The following is an 8,780-nucleotide window of genomic DNA, read 5'->3' on the forward strand; positions in this document are numbered from 1 at the left end:
CTCAGTTCTTTGCACAACGCCATCATTGTAAGGCTCTGGGGAGGAGGCAGCAGGGGCTGTGGTTGGTGTTGGAGCCCACGGATAGGATGATAGTTCTGTGAGAAGTACATGTCCAATGCTTACCTGGGCAGCAGTGAGGACCAGGCTCAGAAGAAAATGTCACCTGAACTCACAGAGGCTACTTCCTGGAAAAGAGATGTTTCAAGCTCCCATCCCTGAGCAGCTAGGACAAGTCAGTGAACTTCTCTGGGCCAACATGTCTCCTTCCTTCCACCCAACAGTGATGACACCAGACTTGGTCTTGCTTGCAGAGACTTGCCTGGGAAGAATGGAGCCACCTGTGAGAGGCTGTGGGGCTCATTTGGCCAGCAGCATCTGAATTACCATCTCTTTGTGTCTGGTTGTTGACTGGTTGGTTCAAGGGCTGACCCTGGGCTTTGTCCTTAGGACCCATGGTGGGGCATTTACCCCATCTCTGTGTAGCTCCAGCACCCCCTACAGGCAAAGGGCACTTGCTCCACCCTTCTTCCCCCTACCCTGTCCCCAAAGTCTTCTCTTCATGTAGAGAGGAAGATGAGGCCTAATATTTTGCTACTCAGAATCAACCCGATGTAGGTATTCACTCTTACTGTTGGATGGCCAGCTGCAGATGGCAAAATGCTGTTTTTATGAAAGAATCTCAAGGGGAAGGCTGGCTTGCAGAAGGATAAAGGAACTCAACCCTACTTTTTCTCGGTTGCCCATGGCACTCATCTTCATCTCCATCCCTTTGTTCCTTATTCAGTGAAATTAGCTACTAGGCTCGGTGATACCCTCTGTGGAGGACATCTCAGAGCTACATAGGGGTTTGTCTGTATATCAGAACTAGAGAAAAGTCTTCCATACAAGGGCCACAGGATACTATGTGACTATGCTTTCTCAGTGTGCCTTCATATGACAGTATTGATGGCATCTGTGCTTTCTAGAATCTTAGGGCATGCCTCTTCTCATTCTTTGAGAGGTTCTTCAATTTGCATCCCATTGTTGGGAACCCAGACCTCAGAGCACTGGAAGGTGAGGAGCTATAGACAGAGGAGTCCCACATTGAAGGGACCCCATGTCAGAGCCACGGCCCCTACTGTCTGGCTCTTCACTCTTTGTTTCCATCTGCCCCATCCTCATGTGTTCCCATCAGAGTTTGGTTCTAGAATTTTTCTTCATGTGTCATGGAGCTCCAGTAACATCTCTGATTGGCCTCTGCTGCTGATCTGTCAGAGAGCTGATGGTCATGGCTGTCTATGGGCAAGAGGTTGCCAGCAGTCACAGGTGAACTCTGCCAGTTGTCCTCCAGAATGGATGTCTCCAGCTCTCTTCCCAAACAACTTTGGAATGGTGACTCCAGCTGTTTTGGGTGCTTACACCAGCCTAGTTATAGCCCTAGGCTCTGTGCTGTGCAGGTGGGAGGGCCAAAGAGAATCCCTGCTCTTGATAACAGGGAAGACAGGTTGGCTGGCTCCTTGTCCATCTTTGACCTGTTCACTTCCCCATGGAGGATTTTGACTGTAAAGCTAAGACACATAAGGTCTGGCCTATAGACCCGAATGCTTAGTATGCAATCACAGTGGCTTCTGGGTGCAGCCTTACTTGGCAGCATCCAAAGTAGCCAATGATGTTGGTTGTTAACACACATATGTGTGTGACAGTGGCATATGCAGAATACTGAGTGAAAGGGAGACCCATGGTGACTAGCTCATGCTGATAGGAGGAATCTAAAGTCACTCTCATGAGTCTTGGTAGGAGGCTCCCTTTGGAGAGCCGGGCCTTTTTCTGGAAAGGTGGGTGTGGCTTTCTGGCTGGGTATTGGGCATGTGAAGGAGACCGGCCAGGAAGGAGGAGTGTGGGGGCGAGTGTAGGAGCTGCCCTGTGGGGTGATCCAGTTAAGGGTGCATCCTCATCTAGCATGCTTATTGGGTGTAGGGAGCTTGTGCTTGTTTCCCATATGATACCATCACAAGCCCGGTGCTTCCTATTCCCTCACGGTTCTCCCAGGCAGCCCCAGAGCCTCATGCTCCCCAAAGGTTCAAAAGAGAGGCTTCTCCCTGTTCTTCAAGCCCCATGATCCTAGTTTCTTTGGTCTGTGGCCTCATCTTTCCAGTAGTTGACTCCATTTTCACATGACCTTGTCTCCTGTATCACCATAGGTAGAACCACCCTCAGCTTTTTACTTACAAGGACACCTGTTATTGTGTTCAGGGTCCTCACTAAACCTAGGGTCACCTCATCTTAATTAATTGATAAGTTCTGCAGACCTACCAACATCATTTTCACAGATCCCCAGGGGTGTTCAGGCCTTTGTAATTCACCCCCATCCAGTCTCATATAAGTGGTTGTAACTGTCTTTGAATGAACAAAGGGTATGGTACGTGTGGACATCAGTGTGTAGACAGGGACATCACTTGGGGTCTCCTTGATAGTAAACACATTTACCAGAACATTCCAGTTTGCCTAAGCCATAAGAACAGACTCACAGGGCTGAGGAAATTGCTCACTAGGTAAAGTGCTTGCTGGGTAAGGGTGTAAGGGTGTATGTCTGAGTTCAGTCCCTGATACCCAAATGAAAAGACAGGCACGTAATCTCAGCACTGGGGAGGTGGATACAGGAGACTCTCTAGGGTTCACTGAGAAGACAGTTTGGCCAAATTGATGAGCTACAGGTTCAATGAGAGACCGTGTCTCAAAAGACAAGGTGGCAAGTAATTGCAGGGGACACTTGATGTTGACTCCAGGTGCGCGCGCACACACACACACACACACACACACACACACACACACACACACACTAATCCCCACCTCCACTCACCCTTAGCAGCAGGCTCTGTAATACTTTGGGATGCAGGATTCTCAGACTTCAGGTAGCATCCTTCTCAGGAACCTTGGGACAAACCAGTGTCCCTTTCAAGAGAAGGTTGGGGGACTGGCTGGGAGAGCCATAGGCAGGGCCTCAGCATGTGGCTTTGTGGGCTGAATAGACATTCAGCTCAACATTCCCCTAAAGTGTGCCTAGCCTTACCCTGTGGCCCCAGCCTTGGGAATTATGTAAGGCAAAAAAAAGAGCACCTACCCTCTGCACGCCTTCCTAGGCCCACCTGGGAAGTGCTGGCCCTGCTCATGGGCATGCATACACTGGCTTAACCATAAAGATACAGGGGTCTTAGGATGATCAGAGCAGCCTTAGAGAGCCACTGTCTCTTTGATCTCTTGAAAAGCTCCTCTCGACCTAGAGGGAGGCTCTGTATCCACCCAGCAGGATATTTGTGAGGCCCTAGACATCCCCCCATGTCCCTCCACTGGGGGGTAATCTACTCTCTATAGTCCAAACTCAACAGTAGCCTGCCATGACTTCGGTACAGTCCCAAGAACAAAGTTGTAGGCTAATGAATAAGACCAGGTCTCAACAGAAACAGAAACCAAGGATTGAGGGTGCTAAGTTAATTATCCCAGGGGGAATTGTTTGCACCCCATGTAGGTAACAGCACCCTGAACAGCCTGCAGGGCTCTACGATGTCTGCTCTCTTTTTGTCTGATCTTTGAGCAGCAGGCTGAGCCTGGGGATGGGGTCCCTAGTGCCCATTTTCAAAGGCCTCCTGCCCCTGCAATTAGGAAGAGCCGGAAGCACAGCCACTGCAGGGCAGGTGTGAGCCTGCAGGGTGAGGTCTACATACTGGCCTGGGAAGAATTAATCACTGTGTGTCTTTGTTGAAGTGTCAGAGAGGACCTCAGAAGAGGTGGCAGGGCAGCCCAGCAAGCTAGAGTTGACAGAGTAGGATGGACACTTGAGTTGGGGGATGGGAAAGCATGTCAAAATAAACACTGTTTGGAAACCAAGGGGCCAAAGGATTTCATTACCACTGCTCAACAGTATGTCCATGCTAGAGAAGTGAAGGGCACTCAGAATTGAAAGGTGTAGAAGACAAAATGCTCTAACTTCAAAGGAAGCCAGGCAGGGCCTTGGTGGTCCGCCATTTATAAATAAATGACTGTGCTGAGTGTCCTTGACAGAGTGGGTGCTGGATGGAGAGACCTGAGCTGATTCCCAGTGATCAAGATGATTTGGGAGTGTGCCTGCCACTATGTATGCAACTGTGGTGTGTGAGTACTTATAACTGTGAGTATTGTGATTGTGTATGTACCTGTGGATGTGTGTATCTGTGATTGTGTGTTTACCTGTGATTGTGCGTACCTTTGACTGTGTAGGCCCACAACTGTGTGTGCCTATGACTGTGTGTACCTGGGACTGTGTAGAGCTGTGACTATGTGTGCCTGTGACAGTGTGTACCTATGACTGTGTGTGTCTGTTTGAGGGTGAGAGAGGAGGAACTTACATCCCAGGGCAGAGCGATATGTGGTAACTTGTGTGCGTAGTCCAAAAGCCTAGAATTGGAGAAAACTGATGGAATCAAAAGAAGAACTGGAGAATCCCACTGTTTTGGGATGAGGAATTTGCTGGTTCAAAGATAGGAAAATCACAGCTTCTGGCCCTGGAAGCTCCCAAGAAATAGACATTTCCAAATACTGGTCAAGAGCACACATATCCAAGTTAGACTTAGTATTTTTTCTTAGTTTTTGAAGTCTCTTCCTGTCAATAACTTAGGATGAGACAGAGTAAGAGGATGTTTTTTAAAAATATTTTTAAAGATATTTGATTTCTCTCTAAACCATTCCAATAGCTCAGAGTTAATCACTCCGATTAACAGATGGTGTGGGATGAAGCTGTCTGTAAGCAGAAGGCCAGTGAACTTAGCAGGGAGGGAGACCCAAGGCAAGGACTCTACACTGATTCCTGGCTGTGAGATACTCCTGAGAACAGAGCCTTTTAACATCCTTAACCCTAAATCCAGTGCTACCTCAGCCAACTGTCCAGCAAGGCAAAGCGGGATCTAGAACTTCCTAGGTAGATACAAGACTTTCCAGGCCTCCCGGTCCAGTAAATGTGAAGACTGTGTATGTATCTGCGTGTGTGTATCTGTGTGTGTGTGTGTGTGTGTGTGTGTGTGTGTGTGTGTGCGTGTGTGTGTATGTGTGTGTGTGTCTGTGCATGTGTGTGTATGTGTGTGTGTGTCTGTGTGTGTGTGTGTGTCTGTGTCTATGTATGTGTCTGTATGTGTATGTGTCTGTGATATCCAATCACAAGAAGCAGTTATATAGATTTAATCATGCAGGCTTGAACTACCTCATTGAAAAGACTGGTTTTTAAATAGTAAGTCACTGAACATCTCAAGAAAGCAAATGTCTACCTTATAATCCAGATGGTTAGGGTGCTACCAGATGGTTGGGGTGCCCCAACCATGAGGGTGGCTGCTTAGCTGAGAACAGGGGAACCTCTCCAACTCCCTCTAATAAGATGAATGCTGGCAAATCCAGCCCCATCTCTCTCTGCCCCTCCATGCCTCCCTCCCTGCTTCCCTTGTATTTATCTCCCTATTTCTTCATCTCTCCCTCTCTGCCTCTCCTCTTTGTCTTCATCCTGCACTCACACATGCCCTTCAGCATAATTTTCACAGTAGACATCCCTTCTCCACAGTGGCACCTTCTGCTGTTTCAGTTACCCATCACCTAGAGTGATGGAAACATTAAGTGGAAACTTCTAGAAATAAACAGTTTGCAAGTTCTTAGCCACTTTTATAACATCATATTGCTATAAATATTCAACTTTATTTCTAGTTAATCTCTTCATGGGCCTAATTTATAAACCAAACACAATTGTAGTCAATGGTGCCCAGGTAAACACAGAGTCAATTTAGGGCTTGATACTGTCTGAAGTTCTGATCACCCATGGTGGGTCTTGATACATATTCCCTGCGAGTAAGGGGACAGCTGTGAATTGATTGTTAAGTGAAAATTACAGTCAGGATGTTGAAGGTCGTGGAGCTGATGGAAGTGACCATGGGAAGCCCACTTCATTCACACTCATGGGGGAGTCAGGCCAGGTGAAAAGCGAACAGGAGAAACCCAGCAAGGGTGGCAGTGGGGAAGGAGACTCAGGGGTCTCAGGCTCAAGAGAAGCACCTCAAAGATATTGATAAAATTCTGTAATGTGTTTATGAAGGGAAATAAAAAAATACATCCTTCTGGGGGGGCTGCTATGGAAGTCAGTTGACAATAAAGGAGCCCCTTGGGCACCTCATAGTTAGGTGTCAAAATGGACTCCATATTCATCAATACCTAATTGGCTTTTATTGATATTCTTAGTTAATGCAGAGCTTGCTTTTATAACTTCTAATAGTGGGTTTACTTTTATTTTATCTTTGTGGGTCCCTGTCTTAGTTTTTTTGTTGTTTGTTGTCCCCCCCCCCCACACACACACTTTAGGCTTCATTGTTTTTCAAGACAATGATGAAAGTTATTAATTCTCTTCTACATCCAGTGAGAACTCCTTTGTTCACTAGTGCATCTCAGGCACTTTCTCAGTAGCCATGACCTTAGACTGGCTGTGCCAGTGGCCTCTGCCTCAGGGTGCCTAATTCTGTGCCTAAGTTCTTGTGTTCACCGAGCAAATACCTGAACAGAGCATCTTCGCTGTCCGCTGAACGTCATCTGACAGTACAGTTGGAACCCAGTTCCAGACCTTCACAACTGAGTAGGAAGGACTAGGGATGGAACCCAGGGGTAAAGCCTTTGCCTAGCAGGTATGACACCGTGGACTGGATTCTCAGCACAACAACAATAAACAAACAGATAATAGGAAGGAAGGAAGGAAGGAAGGAAGGAAGGAAGGAAGGAAGGAAGGAAGAAAGGAAGGAAGAAGGAAAGAAAGTCAAACCACACATAGTGGCATATGATTGCAATCCCAGCACTCAGTTGGAGGTAGTAGGATCAGGAGTTCAAGATCATCCTTGGCTATCTAACCAGTTTGAGGTCAGCCTGGGATACAGGAGAGCCTGCCTCCAATAAATAAATAACTAGTATATAAATAAGATTGAATAAGACCAAGTATAGGCTTGGACACTTGGTTTCTGGTTGTGCTTTCAAGTTTTGTCAATCAAGGAAGAATCCAGACAGCAGGCGTCTAGTTTGGATGGCAGTGGGCAGACCAACCTAATTCAATTTCACAGATTCATAATCTTCAATCTTAGGGCTCATCAGCTGTCACCTCATTTTCACAGATGAAAACTCTGGAGAGAGGCAGGTAGCTAGTACCAGCCTGTGACTGCCCCTTTCATCCTCTTCAGGCTTCTCCTACACTGTGGTGGGGACCAGAGTCTTGAAGGGTGGGCCAGCCCCTAAGGCAAAAAAACAAAAGCAAAAAAAACCCCACCACCACCACCACCACCACCAACAACAACAACAACAAAAAACCCATAATGAAAATTGTCTTTGAAAATCCTGAAAAATCCATTCTTGGGTATGAATTTGTGTGTACAAGTGAAAGCAGAGATGTCCACAGACAGCGCGTTGGTGGATAAGCTAAAAGAAGAAGGAAAAGGCCATGCGGTCATCCACCCACCTGGGCGGCTCTGGAGCTAAGCAGTAAATCCAGCCACAGAAGACAGGGGCGTGAGGAGGTCTCAGGTGTCCCCGCTTCTCTCTGTGGCATGGGCCCTTTGGTTTTAGCACTAAGCCTCAGAAAGGCCTGTGACATCTTAATGGAGTGGTTTGTTGTGATGGGGATTAGGCAAGATAGAGTTGCGGTCTTCCTGGGTCAGGGGCCGGTGAGACACAGGTGACATCACATCATTTACATGTATATGTGATGGGGTGTAGCCTTTCCCCTGCACACCTGAGTCTTACCAGCTTGGAGACAGGGGGGCAATTTTCCACCAAGTGCCAGCTTGAGCCAGCTGGATCTGGCTAGCTCAAGACTGACCTTTCAAGGCCATGGGGGAAGTTCACCAAAAAATCTTGTTCTGAAAATGATTTTTCCACTGTGTTTCCCAAGCTGGGGTCTCACTTGTGAACCACTGTGGGTACAGCTTGTGTGTACATATGAACATTCAGGCACGGGCTCTTGTGTTATACTCCAGAAGGGGCTGGGAGATGGTTCAGTTAGTAATGTGCTTGTCACACAAGTGCAAAGACCTGAGTTCAATCCCAGCTGGGGCTGGGGCTAGGGAGATGGCTCAGCGCTTAAGACCATGGACTGCTCTTGCAGAGGACCTGAGTTGGTTTTCCAGTATGCACCACAGCAGGCAACTGGCTATTGTCTGTAACTCCAGCTTTGGGATCTTGAACCCTCTTCTGGCCTCTATAGGCACCTGCACTCACATGCACATACCGTTGCACAGACACATAGCACTTCCTTGTTTTTGAAAAGCTGGGTGTGATGGGGTGCACCTGTCCCAGTGCTGGGGAGATAGAGACATGAAGATCTCTGGGGCTCAATGGCCAGTCAGCCTAATTAGGGTCCAACCTTGTCTCAAAAAAGAGAATGAATACCCCCAGGTTGACCTCTGGCCTTCACATGCATGCATACATGAATACCTACATACACATGCACACCCATATCTATACCTGCAACATGCACACACAAAGGAAAAAAAGAAAAGAAAAAAGCATCTGAAAACTCCATCAATCTGTCCGAACAAAGGGCAGACCCCACCTGAGCGAGGCTGGTGAGGCGTTCAGCTGTGTGGCACAGGACGTGCACTGCTTTGATGTGCTGTACCCTGGCTTTCAGAGCATAATAGGGGGAGGGGTGATGGGTGCCGCATCCCTGGGACTTGTTTGTGTTTCCAGTGGGACATTCTCTTCTCAGTGAGCTGGAAACGAAGCCGCTTCCAGTCTCATTATCATCTGCCTAATAT

The 8,780-nt window shown here is 47.6% G+C and overlaps 1 protein-coding gene across 1 annotated transcript in view; it reads left to right on the plus strand.

Moving 5' to 3' along the window:
* Znf831 (zinc finger protein 831) overlaps window positions 1-8,780 on the plus strand; it is a 59,524-nt gene that overhangs the window by 14,802 nt on the left and 35,942 nt on the right. The window lies entirely within an intron of this gene.

The sequence above is a fragment of the Peromyscus eremicus genome, chromosome 4 (assembly GCF_949786415.1).
Source record: "Peromyscus eremicus chromosome 4, PerEre_H2_v1, whole genome shotgun sequence".
NCBI lineage: Eukaryota > Metazoa > Chordata > Mammalia > Rodentia > Cricetidae > Peromyscus > Peromyscus eremicus.